Here is a 27,947-nt window from a genome sequence, read left to right as displayed (position 1 = left end):
CTCTCTAGCTTCATCTTCTTCAAGAGAACTCGAGATAAACATTGTGAGTTTGTGAGGGTCATATACACCAGCCATTCCACTGTAATCCACTACAAGTATAATAACATCGACTCGTGGACTAGGGCTCGTTAACGCCTGAACCACGTAAAAAACCTGTTTGTTTATTTATATTTCCGCACTTCTACAGTTCATATCTTTTTATTATTTTGCTTGTATTCGTTTCCGAAAAACTCGGTAAACATTTTGGTGCTTTCATTGAGAGTTGTAGGGAGTTGTTAGTCAGCTCTTTTCCTGTGTACGTTTTTTGTATTCGCTCCGTACTGAAAAGATGGTGACTACGAGAAAATCCGCGGTTGACAAAAATGCTAGGGTCAACCCCGATACTATAATGGAAGATGCGGTACAAAACGAACCCTCGGACTACCAAGGTGAAGACCCGACGTCCCGCCAGGATCGGGTCAGTACTGAAGATACGACATACTTAGAAAGCGAAGAAGAGTATGTCCGAGACGGTTACTACAAAGACGGCTACTACTACGAGAAGGATCCAGAACTGGTCCAAGTAGCCGAGGAACTGGTGGCCACTAAGGCCAAGCTTGCTGAGCAGGAGCGCGTCTCCAAAAAAATGCAGCGCATGATGGAGCGCCTCCGAGGCAAGCTTGGAGATCTAGGCGACTCGGACGAGGACGCCTCTGCTTTAGGTGGTGCTGATGCCACCATGCCAGATCCAGCCGTTGCTGGGCCATCCAAAGCCGCCCCTAACAAGGGCAAAGAAAAAGTTGGGGAGCCTGTGCGCACTAACGCCCCTGCACCTCCTAAAGGTGCGAATCACAAGGCCAACTGCCCCCCCCCCCCACGCAGAAGGTCTCTGGCGCTCCTAAGCCCAGACGTCCTTCAGCCCCAAGGGGGCACTCTGTGCCTGAAGGGCCTAGTGCTAAGGCACCCAGGCCTAAGGGAAGGAACAACCGCCCTAGTGATTCCGTCAACCAGGACGGTCGAGCTGCGGACACGCACTCCGAGGATAGCTGGTCCACGGTGGACCTAAGAAGAAGGTTGGAGGCCAAGTATGAAAAGGCCAAAGGAGAAAAGGCCCGGCCTCGCGGAGATGACCTGCGAAATCATCTCAACGACAAGATCCGGGGACGTGACCTCCCAGAGAGTGATACAAAGAGGCTCGAGGAACAGATAGCCGCCTTGACCAAGCTGGTCCGGAAGCAAAGTGGGGCCCTGTCAGACTCTGAGGAGGAAGACCCGGAACCATGTATTCGGAGGATCGCGGAAACGCCCCTCTCGGAGAATTTCAAAATGCCTCATATAGAATAATATGAGGGGAGGACAGACCCGCGCACCCATCTAGCTAAATACAACAAGATGATGCAAGTGGCGCGCGTCAGTGAGGATGCCAAATGCATGTGCTTCTCACTCACCCTTACCAAGTCCGCAGAGGACTGGTGGAAGAGATTAGCTCCCGGATCCATCCACAGTTGGAAGGAGCTACAGTCCGCATTCAGGAGGCAATTCATTGCTGCCCGGGACCACGACATGGAGGTTGGTTCCTTAACCAACATCAAGCAACTACCCAATGAGAGCCTCAAAGCTTTCATTCAAAGAATGATGGAAGCTGCTGCTAAGACCAAGGTCAGCGATGATATGAAGCTGATCGCCCTTCAATCGGGGCTTACCATCGGTTCCCTGCTATGGGGGGAAATGCAAAGGAGACGAGCAGAAACTCTGTCCGAATTCATGTCGAAAGCTCAAGGAATCATCAACCTTGAAGATGCCTACCAACAGGCCTTTGGAGTTCCCCCAGCTCCGACACCCTCCGTGACTGCGCCGAGCTTTGCTTCGCAAGCTCCCGCACCAGCCCTCACGTTTCCAGGAGCCCATTTCACTCCAAGCGTGTATGGGCCTTCCGCGTCTGCTCAGACGCCGAGTCAAACCCATTTTTCTGGGTACGGAGCTGTACAAACCGGATGTAGTATCGCTCCCGGCCGGTCGCAACCGCAAGCGGAAGGCCCAGAACAGAATCTGAGCCAATCGCGGAATAAACGAGGAGGAAGAAACTCCAACTGGGGGGACCATTCAAAGAAACCCCGGAAGGACTATGAGCCCAAGTTCACGGAGTACACCAGTTTGATAGACTCACAAGAGAATGTCTATCGAGCGACCTGTAATATGGTCAACTACAGGAAGCCCCCGAAAGTGTCTCACGGAGGAAGGCGTCCGCGAGACTCCAATAAAAGGTGTGAGTTCCACGGAGACGTGGGGCACACCACAAACGAGTGCCTTCAACTGAAGGATGAGATCGAGTCCCTGGCAAGAGCGGGACACCTCGGTCAATGGGTGAGGATACCCATAATCTATCCCGGACAGGGAGTAGTTCACGGAGCTGCGTTCTCTCCGGGACAGAGGGGGACCGCTAGCGCTCCTGGAGCTAGTCACCCCCAAGCTCCTGGTTCCCAGTTCCCAGTGCTTCCTGCTCCGACCTCTCCGGCACCCATTGCCATGTTGGCTCCCGGATCCGGAAATCCATATCCGCCTAGCCTTGCTCCGCCATCCGTTGACGGACACGTAGCCACCATTTCCGGAGGACCACACCTTGCCGGAAGCACCCGCAACTCCCAGAAAAGGTACTTGAGGGAGTTAGAACACACCGGGGAGATGTGCGCCTTGGTTCAGTCACCTGCTCAGCGTCCCCGAATGATGGATCTTCCCATCACCTTCACAGGAGATGACGCCCGACATGTGCACTTCCCCCACAACGATCCCCTCGTCGTGGAAGCTCAGATTGCCAATAAGAAGGTGTCACGGATCCTCGTCGATAATGGAAGCTCCGTAAACATCCTCTTCAAAGCTGCCTTCCACGCGATCGGATTAACCGAGACTGATCTGACCCCATGCCCCATCCAGCTTCAGGGGTTCAATGGGGATGCACTCATACCCTTAGGAAAAATTCAACTTCCAGTCACCCTCAGAGGAGACAGCGACACTTGTGCCTTCAGGCACTGCACATTCGTGGTGGTCGACTGCCCCACGGCGTATAATGCCATCCTAGGCCGACTGGTCCTAGTCGACTTTGGGGCAGTAACCTCGATACGCCACTTATGTTTGAAGTTTCCGTGTGACAACGGGCGTATCGGCACCCTCAGAGGGGACCAACGAAGTGGACAAAGCTGTTATAACGTCTCCGTCCGATCCGTCTACACGGTCCAGGAGGCGACTGTTGCCGCTCCTTTGGCGGAGAATCTGCCAGAAAATGGGGGTGCCCAAGGGGCATATGTTGACGAACTCGACCCTAGATTGGGGGTCGAGAGGGCGATAGAGCCGACGGAGGAAGTCGAGGAGGTGATCCTCAACCCGGGAGATCCCACCAAAGTCATTCAGGTGGGGAAAAACCTTCCACCGGCCATTCGAGAAAAGATCGTGGCCACTGTGAAGAAAAATCAGGATATCCTAGCATGGTGCCACGCTGATATGACGGGGATTAATCCTAATGTTGTGTGCCACGCACTCAACATCGACCCATCTGCAACTCCCGTTCGCCAAAAGAGGAGGCCGTTAGACCTAGTGAGGGCCGAAGCAGTCAAAGCTGAAGTGGACAAGCTGATGTCCATAGGCTTTCTCTAGGAGTCACACTATCCCGTGTGGTTGGCCAACCCGGTTCTGGTCCCGAAACCCAATGGGTCCTGGAGAATGTGTATTGACTTCACGGACCTAAACAAAGCCTTCCCAAAAGACTGTTTCCCTCTTCCGCGAATTGATCAAATGGTAGACGTTACTTCCGGGTATGAACTCTTATCCTTCATGGATGCATACTCCGGGTACAACCAGATCAAGATGCATGTCGCGGACTGGGAACACACCAGCTTCCTCACGGACAAGGGTGTCTACTGTTATGTGGTCATGCCTTTCGGGTTAAAGAATGCTGGGGCGACATACCAGCGCCTAGTAAACAGGATGTTCAAGGACCAGCTGGGGAGGAATATGGAGATGTATGTAGACGACATGTTGGTAAAATCCAAGACCTCCGGGGATCATAGCAACGACCTTGAGGAAGCTTTCGCCGTGATCCGAAAGTACGGAATGAAACTGAATCCGAAGAAGTGTACTTTCGGGGTCTCGTCGGGGAAGTTCCTCGGTTTCATTGTCAGCTCCCGCGGAGTGGAGGCCAACCCTGAGAAAATTCAGGCGTTCATAGATATGCCTTCTCCCCGAAAGCATAAGGATGTCCAAAGCGTTACGGGAAGGATAGTTGCTCTCAGCCACTTTGTATCTAAGGCCACTGACAAATGTGTCCCCTTCTTCAATGTTTTGCGAGGAAACAAGAGGTTCGAGTGGACCCCTGAATGCGAAGCAGCCTTCCAACACCTCAAGGAACATCTAACTCAAGCTCCCATATTGTCCAAACCTATCGAAGGAGAGGCATTGTTCTTGTACTTAGCTGTAACCAAGCATGCCGTAAGTGCCGCTCTCGTCCAGGAAGACGGCCGTCTCCAGCTCCCTGTGTATTACGTGAGCAAGAGATTACTGGATGCCGAGTCCAGATATTCAATGATCGAGAAACTCTCCCTCTGCTTGCTAATTGCTTCCCGAAAGCTAAGGCCCTATTTCCAGGCGCACACCATCAGAGTACTCACCAACCACCCTCTCCGGCAAGTCCTGCAGAAGCCTGAGTCTTCTGGCAGATTACTTAAATGGGCCATGGAACTGAGCCAGTTTGATATCCACTACCAGCCACGTGTTTCCATAAAAGGTCAAGCTCTCGCGGACTTTATTGTGGAATGCTCAGGAATGAATGACCTCCCGGGAGATCCTGTCCCGGAACTTCCCACCTGGAAGGTCTATGTAGACGGAGCCTCAAATGAAAAAGGAGCTGGAGCAGGGGTTATCCTAATTTCTCCCCAAGGACATCAGCTCCAGAGCGCCATCCGTTTTGCGTTCCCAGCATCCAACAACGAGGCAGAACACGAAGCCATGCTAGCTGGATTACAACTGGCCAGGGAAGTCGGAGCCCAAAAAATCGAAGTATACAGCGACTCCCAACTTGTGGTAAACCAAATATCCGGAGAATACCAGACGAAAGGCGAAAAAATGGCTGCCTACGTGTCTCTCTCCCGCGGCCTCCTGTAGCATTTCAAAGGCCACCAAATCCGCCAGGTCTCCCGGGACCAGAATTCACTCGCGGACACACTGGCCAAGCTTGCAACAGACCCGGAAATTGAACAATATGGCCTAGTGCCCATCGGGCACTTAGAAGCGCCTAGTACCGAGACACGGAGAGTAAATGCCATCATCGACCATTCCCATTCCTGGATAGGGCCCATCCTCAGATTTCTCACCACCAGAGAGCTCCCCACTGATAAAGCTGACGCAAGAAAGCTCCAATATCAAGCTCCCCGATACGTGGTTATGGATGGAAAGCTTTACCGCAGGGGGTTGTCCATACCCTTCCTTAGGTGTGTTTCCGGAACCGAAATCAGCACCATCGCCCATGAGATTCACAGAGGCTTCTGTGGCGACCATACCTCCGGTCTGAGCCTCTCCAAAAAGATCCTTCGTCAAGGATACTTCTGGCCCACCATGAAGAAGAATTGTGTGGATTATGTCAGAAAATGTGAGCAGTGCCAGAGGTACGCCAAGGTTCCGCGTGCGCCGCCTACAGAAATTACCTTAATGACCAGCCCCTGGCCGTTTGCCGTTTGGGGCATTGACCTAGTAGGTTCCCTCCCAACTTGGAAGGGTGGAGTGAAGTATGCCATAGTCGCGGTAGACTACTTAACCAAATGGGTTGAAGCTGAACCTATGAACATGGTCACCTCTAAGAAAGCACTGGACTTTGTCATCAAGAATATAGTGTGTCGTTTCGGGCTTCCGCGAAAAATTGTGTCTGACAACGAAAAGCAATTTGATAGTAAGCATTTCACGGACTTCTGTGCTTCGCATGGAATCATCAAAAGCTTTTCCGCAGTCGCCAGACCTCAAGCCAATGGGCAAGTGGAAGCAGTGAACAAAATTTTAAAGACCACGTTGAAGAAAAAACTCCAAGCATGCAAGGCTCACTGGCCGGAAGAGCTTCCGCGAGTACTTTGGGCCTATCGCACAACAGAGAGAACTTCGACGGGGCACACACCTTATTCCATGACTTTCGGTTGCTAGGCCGTCATCCCAGTAGAAACTATGATCCCCTCTCACAGGCAGGACACCTACGACCCTACCCGGAACCACGCCCTTCTCCAGGAGTCCCTGGACATGATCGAAGAGCTCCGGGAGCAGTCGCAGGTCCAACTAAAAATGTACCAAGGCAAGATAGCCCGACACTTCAACACAACAGTCAAGAGCCGTACATTCGAAGTTGGGGACCTTGTCCTACGGAGAGTATTTCCTGCTACGCAGGATCCGGGAGTGGGAGTCCTCGGACCCAACTGGGAAGGCCCCTATGAAGTCCAAGAAAAAGTGGGCCATGGGACGTATCATTTAAAGAGACTCGACGGATCTAAAGTCCCTCGCGCCTGGAACGCGGAGCACCTCCGCCGTTACTATCAGTAGGCCTTGGACTATCTAGTCGGAAGTCCTTGGTAGATGTAGCCAAAATGTAAAATATGGAGATAATCCTCCCAGCTGTAAAACGCATGCCTAACAGGCTAATTTAATAAAACACGGAGAAATTCACTCCGCTTTTTTTGCATTTTTTTTTATCCCTTTGTTCCAAGCTGCGTTGTAACAAGTGACCACGCGGTCCGGAGACGTCCGGACCCCACGCTCACTTGGGGGGGTATACATGGCTAAGGCATAGCCATACGCCCCTTGAACAAAACATACAGAGAACACCACTTATGTGTTAGCATTGTGTTTGAAAATTTTAAATTTTTAAGCTTAAGTTGATTTGTTGCCATGAACATAAATGCATTACGTGTCATATGTGCCTTATGTGGTTATGTGAAAATTGCCATGCAAATGTCTGCCATTATGCATCATGAAAATTATCTCCTGTGTAGCCCAGCGATGAACAGGACTGGGGGTTGAGGCACATTCAGAGAGCTACACCGAAACACCCCCAACTCCCTGACAAGTCTTGCGCAGAATACTCCGCGACCGCTGTAAAGCTTTGCTTTGCAAGATTCAGCTCCAGGTCTCATAAAGTAATGAATAGCGAGATCCGCGACCGCTGTAAGCTTTGCTACGCAAGCTCCAGCTCCGGGTCCCGCAAGGCGAAAGATGGCAAAATCCGCGACCGTTGTAAGCTTTGCTTCACAGGCTTCAGCTCCGGATCTCACAAAATAATGCATGGGGAGCTCCTCGACCACTGCAAGCTTCAGCTCCAAGAGCAGATATGATCGATCCCCCAATTACAGCAGGCCTTGCTTCGCAAAGCCCCTGCTCCGGGATCGCACATGGTGGGCGTGGCAATTTCCCTAACCGCAACGAGCCTTGCCTCGCAGGGCTTCATGCCAGGTCCCTGAAGTCAGCCACCATGAGGTTTGCAACGACAGTTAGTTTTGCTTCGCAAAGATCTAACCCTAAGTCTAACGACGATCACCAAAAGAACTCCCGTTCCGGCACCATGGAACGGCTCACCTTAGCAATCCCAGCAAACGGTATAACTACAAGTCCCGGGATTGGCTATTTGCCTTAGGAAGGCTGAAATACGGTGAAAGGAGTCTGGCCGTTGGAACCAAGAAACCTTCGTAACCTAGAAACTACGTGGGAAAAAAATTTAGCCGTTTGAGCTTCAAATTGGAAATGCATAGGTTCTGGCCGTTGGAACCAAAACCTCATGCGCCCCTACAACAGTTTCTACCGCATAAAAGCCTACCCCAAACGCAAAGTTAAACAAAGAACTCGGCAGAAAAGGAAAGAAAAATGCTATAAATACGGCAAATATGTCTGCAATGAGAAAAGAGTACAGGGAGCTTCGCCCCAAAGAAAAATACAAATGAAAAATAATAATCAATAAAGAATATTTTTTACAAAAGATAAGACCCCTTCAAGCACTGGGGGTGGCAGCGGCATCCACGACCGGGGGCTCGGAGACAGCGGTCTCAACTGGGACTGGCGGAGTCAGTTCATTGGAAGATGGAGCGTCATCAATGGCAAGTTCAGAGGTCCCCGCCTCTTCGGGATCTTCTACCTCAGGGACTCCAGCAGGCTCGTCGATGTTATAAGTCTGGACGTACACCTCTGGGCTTTGATCCCACGCCTGTATCCTTTCCCTCATTGCGGCGGCGTCCTCTCCCAGGTAGCCTACTACCTCCGGGTTTATTTTCCAAAGTTGGTGCATGAGGACCACGTGGGATAGATTAATCGTTCTGTTCAGCACCACCTCGGCATCTTCCTTCTCCTTCAGGCGCTCCGCCTCAGAGGTCGCCAGCTTTGCCTCCGCGACAGTCAATTGAGCCCTCAGTTTTTCCAGCTCGGTCTTGGATGCATCCCGCTCTCCCTTAAGGGAATCAATCTCCTTGCGCTGCACCTTATTGTGACCCAGCAAGGATTGCTTCTCGGTTACATGTGCCCTGACGGTGAATTGCAAGGCTCCAATCTGTTTATCCTTCTCAGCAAGCCCCAACTCCTGCATAGACGCGAGATCCTTGCTCCTCTTATGATCCTGCTCCTCCTTGTGAAGCCTATTCTGAAGAGTGGCATATTCCTCTTGCCGCTTAAGGAGGAGATCATTTTTCGATTGCAAGCGGGCTTCCAAGGTATCTTTCTCCTCCCTGGCTTGGGATAGCTCTTCCCGGAGCTTGGAGTTTTCGGCCTTCAAGTCATCCGACCGCTGCTTGAACTCATTCTCTGCGCTGGCCCGGTACTCTCGGTATTTGGCAAGATATTTCTTATCCGCCTCTTCCTCGGCCGTGCGCCGAGCTTGGCTAATCTCCTCCATAGCCTCCCCCTTCATGCCCTCGACCTGTTGGGTCAGTTTCTGCTTCTCCGCCTCCAAGGCCTGGCGACCCGCCTGGCTCTCCTCCAGCTGAACCAGAACTGCACCCACCTCCCGGAACGAGCGTTCCGCGATAAGAGAGGCCTGCAAGGAAAAACGGCAGAATAAGTTAAGCAGAACCAAATGTACTAAGACCAACGACCCCAGAACACAGTAACTGATAGCTCACCCCAGTAAGTTGCTGCTTTACGACATGTGTCAGCAACAGCGGATCCTTACTGCTACTGATGGCCCATTTCTCAGAATTGAGCTCGCACAAGCTCAAGGCCATGTCTTCCATCATCTCTGCCCCGAACGACGCCAAAGCACGCCCGAGTCTAGGCACCAGCCTCTTCTCCAAGGCTGGGCCATCCAGAACCGCTCCAGCCGGGTGAAGGGATCTCACCCCTTCTGCCAGCTCAGCTCTCTTCACGACAGATAGGTTGTCTGCCCTTCCCTGAGTAACAGCCTTCTCGGCCTCCAACCGCCTCTTCAAAAAATTATCAGCCTGTCTTACACCCTCCAGAAGGGCAGCGGAGAAACGGGTTGGTTTCTGAGGAAATTGGAACTTCAGGCCAGGCGGAGGAAGGCTTGTTTGTCGAGAAAGTGGAAGAGAAGGAGAAGAAGGAGACCCCGGAAGGGTGGACTCCCTTTGGACTGGAGGAGGAGGTAAAAGGGGTATCAGAGACGGTAGGGAAGACACTACTATCCCGGTTTTTTGTTGCTGCTGGTGTTGTTGTTGTTTTTGCTGCGCGCAGCCCGGAGGTCTCCATCACCTCCGGTAGAAGAATGTCTGAGGCGTTTCTTCTTGTCGCCCTCAGCCTCTCCTCCGGGGCGCTTGCTCGTCCCGGTCGTCTTCGCGGGGAACACAAGCCCTTCCCCGTCGCTGCTACTACTCGAGGCCGCCATGGTCTCGGAAGGCCCCTTGGCAGGAGACCTCTCCACCGCCGGAGACCCTTGCGCCTCGCCACCTGTCTTCTTGGATGTGGCAGCTTTACCTCCCCTACCAGCTCTGGCTTTTCGTCCTTTCCCCTGGACGGGTCTTGGCTGGTGGCGGCCTTCTTGATAAGTGAGGTGACTCTCCCCAACATCTCTGCTTCGGGATGTCCTGCAAGCAATGCACGAAGCAAAGTTAACCAACCGGCAAGCGATGTGAAGAAAGATAAGCAGAAAACAAAACATGCAACAACATAAAAACACAAACAAGTCCACCAGCGGGGAACAAGAAATAAGCAAGAGAAAAGTTTGAAAGGGACGACCATGCACGAGAAACGTGGATGGCCTTCCCCGAGCAAAACAAAACATCGCTTCCTGCTCCAGGAAGCTCCCGTGCTCCTCGAAGTCCGGGAATAACATGCTGAGGGAAGAAGGGTCAACCATGGTGACACCTTCTGGCAAACTATCGTCACTCAAACACCCGAGGAGCTCATCTACCCTATCGCAATACCTGTCAAAGGGTATCCTACGCGGATCTAGCCTAAGGAAGCAGGGATCGAACCCCGCCTGAGAAGTTCGGGAAACCTCAGACAGGATGGGGGTGTGGATCAATCGAAAACTAGTCTTACCTCTCCCAGAGGTGCCAGCTCCCGGAGTCCTTTCATTGGGGTAAGCTGCGGCGTGGCGAGCCTCGACCTCTTCTTCCTCCGGCTGGGGGTCGGGCAACCTCTCCGCCCAACTAGGAGATAAATTATTCTCGTCCCGGGCCGCTTGGCAGATCACCTTGGATAGCTCCAGGGCAATCTGCTCCCGGATGTCAGCTGACACCTGACTTTGCCCCCTGCCACTCACTGGCTCAATAGTTTGAAAAGAGGCGAGTAGCCCATACTCCCTCAAAGAGTCGGTGGTCACAAGTCCTTCCACCTTCAGCTCTTCCTCCGAGAGCCCCTCGTAGAATTTTGACCTCCTTATCATCTCCGCACAGCGAGGTGTCCGCGGGACGACTTCTGCAAAATCCAAATACGAGCATTAGAGATCCTCCCGAAAGGCAAACCAAATGTAAAGAAACAAAGTTAAAAAGGAGAGGAAGGAGCACTTACCAGGGACTTTGAAGTCCAAAGATAGGGCTGGCACCCTCTTCAATGGGAAGCCGGTCGTTAGGAACCAGTACTCCCGGAGATCTGGAACCCTCGCGGTATGACAGGTGGGACACATCACGTCCGGGTACCTCTCCAGCCTGTAAAACCCCACCTTGTCTGGATGACCTCTCATGGGTTGAGACTTCAGCCCATAGAAGTATAGCACCTCCTCCGGGGTAGGGGCCTCCAGGTCCCGGGACTTGCAAAAGATGTACCACCCCGCTAGGAGCTTGTAGCTGGGGGGAATCAACTGGAAGGGGGCAATCCCCGCCTTCACATAGAAGTTGGCAAAATAACTTCTTAGGGGCAAGTGCGCCCCACACACTATGTGTGCCCAGCTCCAGGCACCAAAACCCTCATGACTCTGACTAGCAGACTCACCCAGCACCGACAGACGGTGCCACATCAGGCCTGGGATGTTCTTTAGGCCTGCCTCTGAGGAGTACAGCTCCAGCATGCCGTAGTTCCTGAACAGGTTCGGCTTCTGGTCCATCTCCCAGATTAAACTGTTGATAGTCGAGGGGCTAGCCGCGACCACTTTAGTTTTTCCTTTCCCCATTGCGCCAGCGACAGGGGAACCTTGCTCCTGGGCAGATTCAGCCTCTACCGCGGCGAGGATTTGTTCCTTTGAGGTGTTCGTCACTGAACAAAAGAAACAAAGAAGAAAACACTCTAAGCAGTCAGCACCCTTGTCATACCCTAACGGTATCAAAGGCGTCGGGGAGACCCTCCCCGAAAACTGCTTGGAGAGGCTCCCACCGAGCTTGCCGAGGGGTTGACACCATGCCACCCGAAGGACGACAAGGAACCAAACTCAAACTCCGAGCCTAAGGCTGCCAAGAGAAGTGTTTTTCCAGAGAAAGACACCCTAAAGGCGCTCACGCTTATGCCCTAAAACAGCACAAGCAAGACGAGGAACGACTTTCCAAACGCAAATCGTCAAAGCATGCAAAGAGATTACTTATTGACTCACATCAGTCACATGCCTATCAAAGCCCTATTAACGCATGCATATAGACGACGCCGGCAGAAAACTCAACCCTAACAACTACCAACAATCTAAGGATTGGAAGGAAAGAGCAAAGTAGAAATACTTACTGGTGTTCGGGTAGTTGAAGATTGAAGGAGTAACCGGGTCACTGCACCGCACGATCACGTGAAGTAAATGCTGCCAAGACAAGGCAACGATTCAGACTTAGAGCTTCGGCGAACAAACCTACGGTCAATTTGAAAGAAAAGTTTCAGGATTCCTTACCAAAAGAAGTGGCGAATTTGCAGGAAAGGGAGCTTGACAGCTTGAGAGTTCGAAGATTTGGGAATCTGAAAATCTGAAAGCTTGAGAATTTGAGAGCGTAAAGAGGAAGAAAGGTCTGTTCCCTCGTTTTTATAGCAGGAACGAAGTCCTTTAGAATTCTACAAATGGACGGTCCTGATCTTCCCATACCGCATGCATCAGATCCGACGGTGGGAGATGAAGCGCCGGTCCTATTTATGACTCCTCGGATGGGAATAAAGTATTTATTTCCCATCATTATACCATCTCGGGCCCGGTGTACCATTAAATACCGTCAAATCACTACTCTGATGCCTGACACACGCATACTCAGCCAGTCGCCTCACGCACACGTCTTGGTCACAGAGCCATACCCGGCATGACGCGTGGCCCTTTGCCACACTTGAGTACTTGAGTTCAAACAGAAGAAATTTCCTTTCTTTTTCATACTAACACTCAGGCGGGAAAAAAGAACCCTTCCAGGAACACAGGAGGTGACCCCTCGCCTAATCTAGAAACCAGAATACCCGGAGGGCTGTACAAGCTCCCGGACCTCTCAAAGCTCCGCGACCTTGGGGGGTAAATGTTATCCAGATTTCCGGATAGCGTTTAGATGGATAGCCTCGGGGAAGCAGAATTATCAAATTCTTTCATGAAAGGTGACCAGAGCTCGCGGATGGACAGAAAGGCTTCGCCTCTCCCGTTTAGTATCAAGCTTACTCTCTCAAGCAACCGAAGGTCGCGGAGGCTCGTCAATTCTCCCGGACTCTCGAGGGGATATCCTTCGGGGAAGGTTCTTCCAGGAGAAGCTCTTCAGGCTACCTTCGCGGATACAGTCCCGTGCCTCGCACGAAAGAAGACCAAGCGGCCGAGTCATGGAGGAGGCATAGTTGGACCGATCTCCACCTGACACAGGATCCCGCCTGACACGCCTGACAGGTCGAGGCCGCACACATCCCAGCACGCCTAAAAGTACCGCTTCGCCTACTGTTCCGCTGACAGCCTGGAAAAGACAGCTGCCTTTGTGCATTCCCCATACTTTCACGTAAATATACCCACATAGAGCCTGGTAGCCAGGCGACTACGGTAATTGTATCCCCTATTTATGGCTGGTGTAATTAAGACTCATGGGAGTAGAAAAAAACCCTAATCCAAAACCCTAGCTATAAAGACCCCCTCATTTTACGATAGGGGGGGAGGCCAACAAACCACAGGGCATAAACTCTGCTGAAATCTCTCTAGCTTCATCTTCTTCAAGAGAACCCGAGAGAAACATTGTGAGTTTGTGAGGGTCATATACACCAGCCATTCCACTGTAATCCACTACAAGTATAATAACATCGACTCGTGGACTAGGGCTCGTTAACGCCTGAACCACGTAAAAAACCTGTTTGTTTATTTATATTTCCGCACTTCTACAGTTCATATCTTTTTATTATTTTGCTTGTATTCGTTTCTGAAAAACTCGGTAAACAGCTAGAGATCTGCTATTTCAAGGACCTTTATAAACCTGCATACATTATATATAAACGTGCGTGATCAGACATCATATGTCTGTTTATACCTGAATTCTCGGACACGTAACTTAAACGTGCATGATCAGACATCACATGTCCGATTATGCCAGATGACCCATGATCAGTTTTACCTAATGATTAGATCATACCTTAATATAAATTGTAATATTCATCATTAGTGCAAGACTGGTCACAGGAGGGATTTAGATTCACGTGATGGCCCCAACGCCTACCCATGACTTGTTTTTCTATAAATACCAAGATCTTGGATAGGGAAAAGGGTTGGTTTTTCTCTGTAATGCAAATACTCTGTCAAAATACAGAGAGATATAGTAATAATACAGACTTGTGGACTAGGGGGGATTTTATCCTCTGAACCACGTAAAAAGGAACGAGTGTTCTTGATATTTCGTTTCTAGCCTTTCTAAGTGTCATTTTCCTTATTACGGTTTATCATTAAGCATAATCTATCCCAGCTAATTACGTAAAACACTGTTGGAAAAAAACCGCATCAACAATATCCATTCCAAACCAACTCACTATCTAATCCTATGGCCTTTCTTGATAAGTCATGAGCCAATACATTAGCTTGTCTTGGTACAAAAAAATGACAATTATAGTGAACAAAGATAGAGTTAATGATGTCCTTAATTACAATCGAAAAATGAGAAAGATCCAAGTTTGAATACATAATTCTATCAACTATAACATTGGAATCAATCTCAACATAAAAAAATTGGCAATGACACCAAATGGCACCACTAAGTAAGAGCATGCAACAAAACTTTACTTTTTGAAATGAAGGAGTTAAATTTGCCTTTAAAAGGAACAAAAAATCCAGCCACCACCATTCCATGATCACTCCTTACAACTGCTCCAAAACCTATTTTGTTATGTTTGGCATCAATGGCAACATCAACGTTTAGTTTTAACATCATGATGGAGGTGGAGTCCAAGCCACATTAATTCTGGATATCTTATCAAGTGGTGCAAGTTCCACCAGGGAACACATTGAAGCCACTCCTTCTTATGCTAATGGAGGCGGAGTCCAAGACACATTGAAGACAAGAGGATGAGATCCACTTTTTGAGACAACATGTTTTTCCAAGAAACGCTGCACCAGTTGTGCCACCTACCGTGGTACTAGTTGTACAACAACAGCCAAGGGCTAAGAACAGGTGGGAGCCTTTATATGAATAGTTCAGAAAGCAAAACCCTCCTACTTATGAGGGAGGGTCAGACCCACTGTGAGCTGAGTAGTGGATGAGTATGACCACCTCCATCCTGGACTATATGAGGGTGACATGCAATGACAGAGTGGCATGTGCCATGTAAGTGACTACACTGAGCTGGGAAGAGATTAGAGACATCTTTAATGAGAAGTATTACAAAGATGTAGTCAAAGCTGCAAAAGCAAATGAGTTTACCAATCTGGTTCAGGGCACTATGATAGTGACAGAGTATGCTCTAAAATTTAATAGGTTGGCCAAGTTCGCTTCTGACTTGGTTCCAACTAATGTAACAAGAAAGGAACTGTTTGTTCGAGGACTAAATGTTATGATAGCCCAGGATGTCAGGATCACCTCCGTACCTGGAGTTATGACTTATGCTCAGGTTGTGGAGAAGGTCCTTACTATTGAAGGCCCAGAGAACAAGATTTGGTGTGAGAGTGCTTCCAGGCAAGACACAAGGAGGGTGGTACCTCCATTTGCAAGATCTGGTAGGGGTGGAGGCCCTTGTGACCAGAAGAGGAAGACCCTATACACTTTACAGTTTCAGGCCTAGACATGAGGGCATCGGGCATTCAGGTTGGCCACCAGGGCGACAATGAAACATGGAGGACTTATCCAGAGCGTGCCAGATGCAGGAGATGTTGGTATAGAATGATCAAATCAAAGGTACGCAGTGGAATATATGGACCCATTTTAATAAATATTAATACCAGTCAGGATCATACACATATATAAATATTAAATAACATACATATAGACCAGGGATTACCTCTTGTAGCCTATCAAGTGTCATTGAGTCTTTTTGTATAAATCAACGACCTTCCTATCCAGTGTTCTGAGACCTAAAACCCTGATCTTCTAGACCAATCCTTAAACACACAAGAACGTGTGTGGGCACATAGGATTCAAAAGGTTGATTTATGTGACTCCCTAGATGTACTCATTACATGAGATCTAGAGATTTTTTATAGAGAGAATGTTTTGAATAGTTTTTAGGGTTAGAGAAAACTATCGCTTTAGAGAGAGAGTCTGTATTTTTTATTTTTCAAAAATAATAATCAAACCTTATTCTGAAAGTCACACACCATCAGACTTATAAAGATATTTAATCTAATTAAATAATCTTTATTTAATTAAAATATAATTCAAATTAAAACTGATTAGTTATTTTCATTTAATTATTTATTTAAATTATATTTAAAAGGAATAGTTGATTAAACAAACTTATTTGACATTCAAAATTCAAATGCCAGGGATAAAAATTCATGAGTTAGGCGCCACACAATGTATTGTACAATGTGTGTCGCCTAGCCCTATTAGGGTTTCCCTCATTTTCTCATTTTTTTATTTAATCAACTTTTAAGGCAATATATTTATACCAACGTAAATATCAGTTAATTTAAAATTAACTTTATCTTAAAATATCAGTTTTAAAATAAATAAATAAATATCATATTATAAATAAGATATTTATTGTTCTATCTCTTTATATTAATCCAAACATGATTAATATTAATTTTAACCTATAGTTTTTCAAAATAAAAACTATATATTTAAATAATGAATTAATTCACAATTAATTAATTATCCATAATTATCACATAATTATGTCCTTGCCCTGGAAAATTAATTCCTTTTAAATTTAATCATTTTTCTTTATAAATCTTTCTTTTGACATCCTTACCCTTGACAGTGTAGGACAGAGGTGATTTGGGGACCATGGACCTATAATACGAAGCTCTAATAAACCAGATTATTAGTTAAACTCTTTAATTTAATAATCTTATTTATTAATTCCATGATCACTCCACTATAAATATGGAATTGAACTCTAAGTATTTATAGAATTATATTTATAGAGTTTTCTCTAGTAGTCCATTGATGTAATAAATATATGTAGTTATGTCATCCATTATTTGTTCGTTAATTAGAGTTGGTAAAAATTACCGTTTTACCCTTCTATTTACCTCTTGATCCTTAAGTACCATTAATTCACTAGCGAATAATTAATCTATAATCTAATTATAGATTTGAGCTCAATAACTATTCAATTCCAGAATCAACCCTTAAGAGAACCAACATTCGATCCATTAGGAAAGCATGGATTCCATTATTGTAATTCATGTTCCCAGCCATCCATGATATTGAATCTCCAAAACAAAATCACTAGCCTCATTATTCTAAGAAACATTAACGAGTGATTTAAAAGATTCAATAAACATAAACAGGAGTTCATGAATACTCAAGATTTAGATTGATCTACAAATGATCATCTATTATGATAAGTATTAAATCTTTACGTCAAACGACAAGTTTATAAAGATAATTAATTATCACCAGTCCTGTCATATATAATCTCTATTATATACAACACCTTTACTAAGATGTCTATCCACATCAGTAATCTGAATCTAGATTACTTGCATCTTGTATGCTTAGCAAACCGTACTAGTAACCATTCATTAAAGATTCTTTACTTTAATATGTTACTGACTATTTTATTCATTATATATGATCTTAATTTCTCGTTCTAATGTAAGATCATATTCTCATGAATGAATATGGAATTTTCTTGATATCAATATATAATTAATTCAAACAATAATTATAACACTCAAATATAATAAAATTGTACTTTTATTTAAAACCAATCAAATTTCTTTACATGCTTTTAGGGCATTAATCCTAAAAATCTCCCACTTGCCCTCAAAGTTAGTGAGGCATCTCGCTTAATCCCATATTGCGCACATGACCCATGAACAACTTTGCAGGAAGTGTCTTGGTTAACGGGTCAGCCAGGTTCTGTTCAGACGCTATCTTCATAATAGTCACATCACCTCAGTGTACAATCTCTCTTACTAGATGGTATTTCCTTTCTATATGCTTCCCTCTCTTGTGGCTTCTCGGTTCCTTGGAATTAGCTATTGCTCCACCGTTGTCACAGTATAGGATTAGTGGCTTATCCATATCTAGAACAACTTCCAGATTAGTGTAGAACTTCCTCAACCAAACTGCCTCCTTAGCCACTTCACAAGCCGCTATGTATTCGGCTTCCATGGTTGAATCAACTATGCTGGATTATTTAATGCTTCTCCAGACAAGAACTCCTCCACCAAGAGTGAACACTGACCCATATGTTGATTTTTGACTGTCTTTGTCTGATTGGAAATTAGAATCAATGTATCCAGTAGGGTTTAGCTCACCCCCTGAATATACCAACATATAGTCACTCATTCTCCTAAGATATTTGAGAATGTGATTTATTGCAATCTTGTGTTCCAAACCAGAATTTGATTGATATCGACTTATAATCCCAATTGCATAACATATGTTGGGCCTAGTACACAACATAGCATACATCAGACTCCCAACTGCTGAAGCATGGGGATACTTTCTCATATCCTCTTCCTCCTGAGGTGTCTTGGGAAATTGTTCCTTGGAGAGAGAAATTCCATGTCTGGTCGGTAATTAACCTTTCTTGGAATTCTCCATAGAGAATCTTTCAAGCATGTTCTTAATATAATTTTCCTAAGAAAGTGCCAAGAGCTTGTTCTTCCTATCCCTTAGGATTTGGATACCCAGAAAATAGCTCGCCTCGCCCAAATCTTTCATTTGGAACTTTTCGGCTAACCACTTCTTCACGTTTGACAATGTCTCTACATTGTTCCCAATGAGCAAAATGTCATCAATGTAAAGAACTAAGAAAACCACCACTTTTCCTTTGATGTATTTATACACACATGCTTCGTCGACATTCTGTTCGAAGCCATATGTTTTAATTGTTTCATCAAAAGTGATATTCCAAGATCTAGATGCTTGCTTTAATCCATAAATGGATTTCAGCAACTTGCACACCTTTTGATCTTCCCCTTTCTTTATGAATCCTTCTAGTTGTACCATATAGATACTTTCATCAAGATAGACATTCAGAAATGATGTCTTGACGTCTATTTTCCATATCTCATAATCATTGGTAGTTGCTATGGATAAGAGGATACGAATGGATTTGAGCATGGCCACAGGAGAACATGTTTCTTCATAATCAACACCTTTTCTCCAAGTGTAACCTTTGGATACAAGACTCGCTTTGAAAGTCTCTACTTTCCTATCTATACTTCTTTTCTTCTTGTATATAGACTTACACCCTATGGATCTGACATCTTCGGGTGGATCCACAAGTTTCCAGACAGAATTGGAATACATCGATTCCATTTCTTGGTTCATGGCTTCTTGCCATTTATCCTTTTTAGGATCATCCATTGCCTCTTTAAAGGTTAATGGATCATCCTTGTCTATATCAAAATCAAGGACATGTGCCTCATGTTCATAGCGAACAGGTTGTCTCACAATCCTCCCACTACGACGTTGTACCGGGATTTCTTTTTCAGGAATCATGGTTTTCTCAGTTTTTGTTTATCATTTAATGATGAAGATGATTGTGATGGAATCTTATCAGCTGTGAGTTCCTCCAATACTACCTTGCTCTGGGGTTTATAGTGTTAGGAAAAGATGTATTGCCTCAATGGAAATGGTAAGAAAATATTACAACTCTATGCAAAATATTACAATAGACAAGGATTGATTAAATAAAGTGTTACAACTCTATAACTGAAAAGTACAAATAAAAGGAGAAGGAGATGTAAGATGATAGAAATAGAAAGTACAACTCTATTACAAAAAGATACAAGTAAACTAGAAGTGTTTGAACAAAGGAAATAAAAGGATTACAACTTTTAAACAAAAGAACAAGTAAATAGAATAAGAAGAAAAGAAGAAAGAGCAATAGAAGAAAATAAGAACAAGAACCAAAACAATAAACTCTCACTCACACAACCAAAGTGAATAGTGTTGGGGATCACCAACTTGAACAATGTTTGAAACCTTTGTCCAAAAGCTTATTTCCCCCTAACTCAAGCACTAAGGGATCTCTCACAGATTATAGGAAATGCTTTCTGGAATAATCAAGCCTCAAGGTGTTTCTAGCCAAGTGCTTTAGTGGATAGAAAAGTTGTGTCTTACAAGTGAGCATTAGGTTCCTATTTATAGAGTTTAGAGACACCCTTTGAATTTAAAATTTCACCAACCCCCATGGCTGTTACCAATGATTAATTGGGTGTTTTATTGAATTAAAATAGAGATTTGGGAGTTACTTGGCTGTTTGAATCGTTCAAAATTGGATAAAAACCGAAATTGTATGAAGCTGTCGGCCACTAGGGCCGCAACGCTTGTTCCAGGCGCCGCAACCCTCAGTCAAGTTCAGCAAAAAAAATTTCAGTTTTTTCCAAAATGTTCCAATTTATTCCCACTTGATTTTGTAACTTCCATACACAATATGGGAGTTAAAATCACATCTCTATCAGTCATTTCTCATATGGCTTTAAGAAATTCATCTCAATATTGTGTAACAAAAAATCTACACAATAATGGGTGATATTGTAACACCAAATATGTTACATGTTTGGATATTTCACATATATCCAAATAATGTAACTCTCTATTATATGTTACAATATGTGACACTCTATGTCACATTTATTTAATCTAAAACATTATATTATAAAATAATATAACATATAATTATTCATATAGTCATGTTCAAGGAAGGTCGCATTTGTGGAAACAAATACCTTTTATTCCTTGGGACTATAGAAATAACCACCTCTTGTTTCTGGAGTGTAGCCAAAAAAATTGCACACGTTCAACCTTGATTCAAGTTTCCCTAATTTAGGTCTAAGAACATGAGCAGGACAGCCCCAAATGCAGAAATGGTGCAAACTAGGTTTGTTTCCATTCCACAATTCCAGTGGCATTTTGCTAATGGTCTTAGATGGGACTACATTCAAAATGTACATCATCGTTTGAAGTGCATATCTCGAGAATGAGAGAGGAAGTGAAGAGAAGCTTAACATAGACCTGACCATGTCCAACAAGGTCTTGTTTATTCTTTCAGAAACACCATTTTTCTGTGGCGTTCCTAGTGTTGTGAGTTGGGATAGAATACCATGCTCCAACAAGAAATCTTTGAATTCGAAATCCAAATATTCTCCACCTCGATCAGATCGAAGTGTCTTTAGAGTCTTACCTAACTGCTTCTCAACCTCAGCTTTGAATTCTTGAAACTTACCAAAGGTTCCAGATTTCCTAAGCATTAAGTAAGCATAACCATATCTTGAGTAATCATCAATAAAAGTGACAAAATACTCATACCCAACTCTTACTTGTACATTGATTAGACTACAAACATCGCTGTGTCAAGCTCCAAAGGTTCTTTAGATCTATTGCCTTTCACTGAGAAATGACGTTTTGTCATTTTTTCTTCTAGACAAGATTCACAAACCGGAAGATTTCCAACTCTTAGTTCTCTCAAAGGTCCATTTTTTGTTAACCAGTTTATCCTATCTAGACCTATATGACCAAGTCTAAGATGTCAAAGATATGTATCATCCACATTTGAAACTTTTTTCTTTTGTTACCTTGTGGTTTTGCTACTTTAAATAATTCTGAATTATTGAGTGTTAGTTCATTTTAATAAAAGCGATAAAGTCCAAATATTCAATTGCATGTCTAAAGAAAAAATTAAGAATAATCAAATTATAAATAAAAAATTCTAAAGTCATTACATGCAATAAAATTCAAAATTAACTAAAAAGAAAATGAACTAAACATTGTTCAAACAACAATAAAGTTTTCTTTTAATAAAACTAAAGAATTTTAAATAAATGGACTTTCTTCAACGCTTTCTTGAACTAGATGCTTTTCCTCTTTTCCTCTTCATGATCTTCATCAACAACCTTCTTGAATCGTTAGATTCCTCCATCTACATAGAAGAATAAACATCGTTTGTGGACCCTGAGTTAAGAGCTCAGAATGACAAATCTCTTTCCACTTAGTTATAAGAACAAATAAATCATATTTACCTTTCTTATTCTTCATAAATTTAGCGATTATTTCACTCTTGGCCGATAGGATTACATTCTCATAAAATCACTTATTATATATGTATCCATACGTAGCATGGATGGCCTCCCATATATCATATGCAAATTTAAGGTTTTGTAGAGTATTTTCGGTCTCTATATTCACTGATTAGAGTAAATAATACCTAGCCATATGATTTATTCTTAACCACTTGGCATACTCAAACTGATCAGTCACTGAAGCATCTATTGGTGGTTCATCGATTGGTGGTATTTTAACAGCCTCCATCAAATTCTCTCTTAACAATAATATATCCACATCATGTCTCCATAATACTATATTTTCATCATTAAGTTCAACCAATACGTTGTAGTTGTTTTGAGACATTTTAACTGAAATAAAATACCATAATATTATCATTTGAAAAAATATCAATGTTTTGGAAAGTAAACTTGATGCATGAATGCAACAATTAAAACACATAGATTAACATTTACTTTTCCACAATAAAAGTACCCAACAAAAAAAGTGTCGCCTTAGGGTCGGTCAAGTTAAATTCAAATAGCTTATAAGACAATCTTATCTTTATAATTTTAAAACTTAAAATAACTCTTTATTTTTTATTTTAAATATAAAATATTTCTGGTTTGGTCAAGATGCAATTATCCACTGCAAAATCTTAATTATTCTTTGTAAATGTAACCCATTATTTAAGAATTCATGACTGAACTTAGAGAGTGCCGCGTTAGGGTCGATCAAGCCTAAAATACATCACTTCTTCCTTTCTTCGTAAGAAGCCAACCTTAATATTAATATGTCTAGAAACCTTCCTTAGGGGGACGGAAACAAAGCCGCCTCAAGGCCCTATTCATATCTCATGGTGTTGTACTAATAATGGAGACCATAGGTCACATTGAGATGTTCACCTTCTCCCACTTACTATTTTAGATTAAATGTGTTTCATTAAACTAATAAATTAATTCCAAATTAATTACTAGTTTATTAATAACCCTATGAATGTAATTAATTACAAAATTCATAATTATAAAAGAGTATGTTTCTATAATTAATGTGATCTAAATAATTACCCATTATATTCATCTAACTTTACTAAAATGCTTTTTACATAAAGTTGGTTATCTTAAAGGCCTATAAAATCTATTGCCTTTATTATTGTGTGAGTTACCAAGTTTTAACTAATTTAATACTTTGTAGTTTACATGCAATTGATTTCCCCAAAATAATTCATATAAACAAATAGGACAATCCTAGATAATCATGTTTCTCAAAGATGCATGATTAATGAGAAATTGTGTGGGGTTACATGAAAGGCATGTAATTGAGTAATGCATGATAATGTTATCAATCAAACATCAATGAACATTTATTTAAATAAATACAATAAATAAATAAATAAACAACAAATGATGAACCAAGTACTAATGAGTATTTCTAAGATTTACAACTCTTTGAAAAATTAGATTAGCTTTAGGAACTTAGGAACTTTATTTTTGCCCAACTTATTAATTAGAAACAAATTTTCTAATTGATTTATTTAATTAAAACTAACTTTTAATTAAATAACTATTTTTGTCATCTTTTTAATTTAGTTGAATTTAAATAATTAAATATTCAAATTCAAATAATTATTTGAACTTGATATTAAAATATCTTAACCAACTAAAAGATATTTTATTTTCTAATAAAATAAATTAAAATAAGATGATTAAACTTTTAAATTCAAATAATATAAAAATTAATTAAATAAAAGATATTTTCAACAACCTAGGAATTAGGGTTATGGGCACCAATATTGTGCCCTAGGGCCCGCAGCACAAGGTGTCAAGCTCGAGTGGCTAGCTAGGGTGCAGGGGCTCGGCGAGGGGCTTGGCGCAGCAGGCACGAAGGCAGGCTGGTGCATGGCGCGTGTAGGGAGCAGCGAGGCTGGGGCTGTGTCTGGCGCGCGGCTGTAGGAGGCTCGAGCCTAGGAGCGCGCGTGGGTGAGCAGGGGCTCGCAACGTGTGCCTCTTTGGTGTATTTCTCGGGTTCCTCCACATCTTTGTGTACATATTTTTAAAATATATATTTCTCAAATAAATTTACAAAAATCATATGCCCTTTATGGCTTACACAAGATCTAGAAAAAACAATAAAATTCCTAACCCAATAGTAGCAAATAATTAACGATCCATCATTCAACCATACATTCAAAAAAAATATTCATCCATTCAATATACATATCCACATACATATAACGAATGCAAGAAACCCACATAGTATTTAATATATATTTATCTAGACTACTCTAGTACCAATTGTTGGTATTAAATGATCAAATCAAAGGTACGCGACGGAATATAAGGACCCATTTTAATAAAAATTAATACCATCTAGGATCATACACATATATAATATTAAATCACATACAAATATATCAGGGATTAGCTCTTGTAGCCTATCAAGTGTCATTGAGTCTTTATGTATAAATCAACGATCTTCCTATCCAGTGTTCTGAGATCTCACACCTTGATCTTCTAGACCAATCATCAAACACACAACGACGTGTGTAGGCACGTAGGATTCAAAAGGTTGATTAATGTGACTCCCTAGATGTACTCATAACATGAGATCTAGAGAGATTTTATAGAGAGAAGGTTTTGAATAGTTTTCAGGTTTGGAGAAAACTATCGCTTTAGAGAGAGAGAGAGTGTCTATATTTTTTATTTTTAAAAAATAATAATCAAACCTTATTCTGAAAGTCACGTACTATCAGACTTATAAAGATATTTTCATTTAATTATTTATTTAAATCATATTTAAAATGATTAATTGAATAATTGATTAAACAAACTTATTTAAAATTTAAAATTCAAATCACAAGGATAAAAATCCCTAAGTTAGGCACCACACACTGTACTATATAATGTGTGTCGCCCAGCCCTATTAGGTTTTCCCTAATTTTCTCATTTGTTTATTTAATCAACTTTTAAGATAGTATATTTATACCAACATAACTATCAGTTAATTTAACATTAACTTTATCTTAAAATATCAGTTTTAAATTAAATAAATAAATATCATATTATAAATAAGATTTTTATTATTCTCTTTCTTTATATTAGTCCAAACAAGATCAATATTAATTTTAACCTATAGCTTTTTAAAATAAAAACCATATAGTTAAGTAATTAATTAATTCACAATTAATCAACCCATAATTATTTCTTTGCCCTGGAAAATGAATTCCTTTGCAATTTAGTCCTTTCTCTTTACAAATATTTTTTTTGACATCCTTACCATTGACAGTGTTGGACAGAGGTGATCTGGGGACCATGGACCTATAATAAGAAGCTCTAATAAACTAGATTATTAATTAAACTCTTTAATATAATATTCTTATTTATTAATTCAATGACTACTCCACTATAAATTTTGAATTGCACTCTAAGTATTTATAGAATTATGTTTACAGAGTTTTCTCTAGTAGTTCATTGATATAATCAATACATGTAGTTCTATCCTCCATTATTGGTTCGTTAATTAGAGTTGGAAAAAATTACCATTTTACCCTTCTAATCACTTCTTGATCCTTAAGTACCATTAATTCACTAGCAAATAATTAATCTATAATCTAATTATAGATTTGAGCTCAATAACTATTCAATTCCAGAATCAACCCTTAAGGGAACCTGTAACGTCCCAAATTTCCTAATAAGGCTTAGGGCCTTGATTAAGGGGCCAGGATGGCAAATTATGGAATTATGTGATTATGTGATATATATGTGCATCATTATGTGATTATGTGAGAGTAATATTATAATATGCATTGATATGCATGTTTTGGTGTATTAAATATGCATGTGGGCTCGTTTATGATTAATTGGGTAATTTTCATAATTTGGCCCGTTTTGGGTATATTTGGCATATATGTGGTATGTGTGTGGTACTACATTATTATGTGGATATGTTTGCGTTACTCGGCACGAGACGATCCTAGGGAGTAAGCTAATGGGAAAGTCACAACGGGACCCACACTTGACTCGGAATGAGTCAAGGGGTATATTGGGTATTTAGCACATTACTAGGATATTGGGTAATGGGAATGATTATTTGATGATATCTTGGGAGTTAGTGAGATCAGGAGGGAATTCTGGGAGTTTTTACTATTTTACCCCAGGGGTGTTTTTGGGACCCTGAGCATTAGGATTTGCTTGAGGTTACTTAAGCATGAAGTAACCTGTCAGAAATTAAAAAAAAACGTTTAGAATGTTCTCTCTCTCTCTCTCTCTCCTGTTCCCTTTTTGACGTCGTTTGCATTTTCGAAGGAAACTCAAGTTTTAGGACTCGGATTCAAGCAAGGTTAGAGTCATAGTGATTCTAGGGAAGATTATAAGCTTATTACTAGGAGGATTTAGCTGGGAAACGACTGAATCAGTGGTAATCCAAGCTTTAAGTTTTGAGTTTTCGAGTTTTTAAGCTTTGATTGGATTTTACGTTTTGATGTGTTTGAATTGCTTATGGCTTAGGTTTTTATGGTTTTGGGTCATTGTGATGTTTGGAAACTTTGTTTTTGGGATTTGGAGATGTTTGGATAGTTTTTGGAAGGCTTTTACATGGAAAAAACGTAGAAAATTGTTGGGTTCAAGGTCGGGCCGCGACCCTGTTCTTGGGCGCCGTAGCCCAGTCTTGATGAAGGTGGAGGCAGTTCTGACTGGGGAGCATGCCGCGACCCTTAGGGGCATGCCCCAGCCCATGTTCTGAAATACAGACAGGGGAGTTATGTCTAGGGAGCATGCCACGACCTTTTAGGGAAAGTCGCAGCATGCTTGGGGAGATTTAGCCAAAAGTGGATTTTAGTCATGGGAACTTAAACCTAAGGGCTCGGGATCGATCCTAATTCTCGGTTTGGTAGGATTCGACGTCCCAGAGGCTAGGACTTGGTCCGGAAGTCTTTATTTACTATTTTTTTTACACGAATCTATATTATGATTGTGACTAGGTGATCGTTAGGATCTTGGAAACAAGATCGTGCTTGAGGGTCCTTTATTGATAAACTGTGGTTGGACCAAAGGTAAGAAAACTGCACCCAGTATATGATGCATGTGAATATGGTATGGCCTGACTGTTGAATATGGAATTGATCAGAGCTTGGGTCTCTATAAATGTGCAAGATCATAACTATGCTTGTATTTATTGATGAAGCATGTCGAGTCCTCTATATTTGGATATCTATTGCATTGTGAATGCTAGAATACATTGTTTATACGAGCTGCGCACTGACTTATTAGTCAGAAACGACAATGGTGTTTAGTGCTGGCCGTGAAGCTCTGACTTATCAGTCATGATCGACAATAGTACTGAGCGCTGGTCATATGGAATTGACTTATGAGTCAAGAGCGGCAATAACGCATTGAATGATGGTTGATATGATTATATCTATTCAATAAGAGCATTATATGCTCGTCCGACCTATTGGTCGAAGAAAACTATAACGCTTGGCTAGTCTAAGGCTCGTTACTCAAAGCCAGGGCTGAAAGGCTCAGATGACTGGAACGTCACATGGCTTAGGGCGCAGGACCTCAAATTGACTTAATAGTTATCTATTCAGAGTGTAGGACCCCAGATTGACTTAATAGTCATCTATTCAGGGTGCAGGACTCCAGTTTGACTTAATAGTCATCTATTCAGAGCGGAGGACCCCATATTGACTTAATATTCATCTATTCAGGGCATAGAACCCCAGATTGACTTAACAATCATCTACTTAGAGTGTAGGACCCCATAATAATTTATTTGTATTTGCCTGCATGCATGAATAGAGTTATTACTACTAGGCATGCTTATTATGATTTGGTGACATGTTATTATCTTCTTATGAGCATATTTGAGTATTCTTGCTGAGCCTCGACTCACGGGTGCTATGTGGTGTAGGTAATGGTAAAAGATACCTAGACCATCCTTGAGTTGGAGAGCTTAGGTGACGATGTGTATATATGTGGCTGCTCGACCACCATGGCT

Source organism: Humulus lupulus, chromosome 8 (genome assembly GCF_963169125.1).
Source record: "Humulus lupulus chromosome 8, drHumLupu1.1, whole genome shotgun sequence".
In the NCBI taxonomy this organism is placed as follows: Eukaryota; Viridiplantae; Streptophyta; class Magnoliopsida; order Rosales; family Cannabaceae; genus Humulus; species Humulus lupulus.
The sequence above is the reverse complement of the archived record's forward strand: the minus strand, read 5'-3'. Positions refer to the sequence as shown.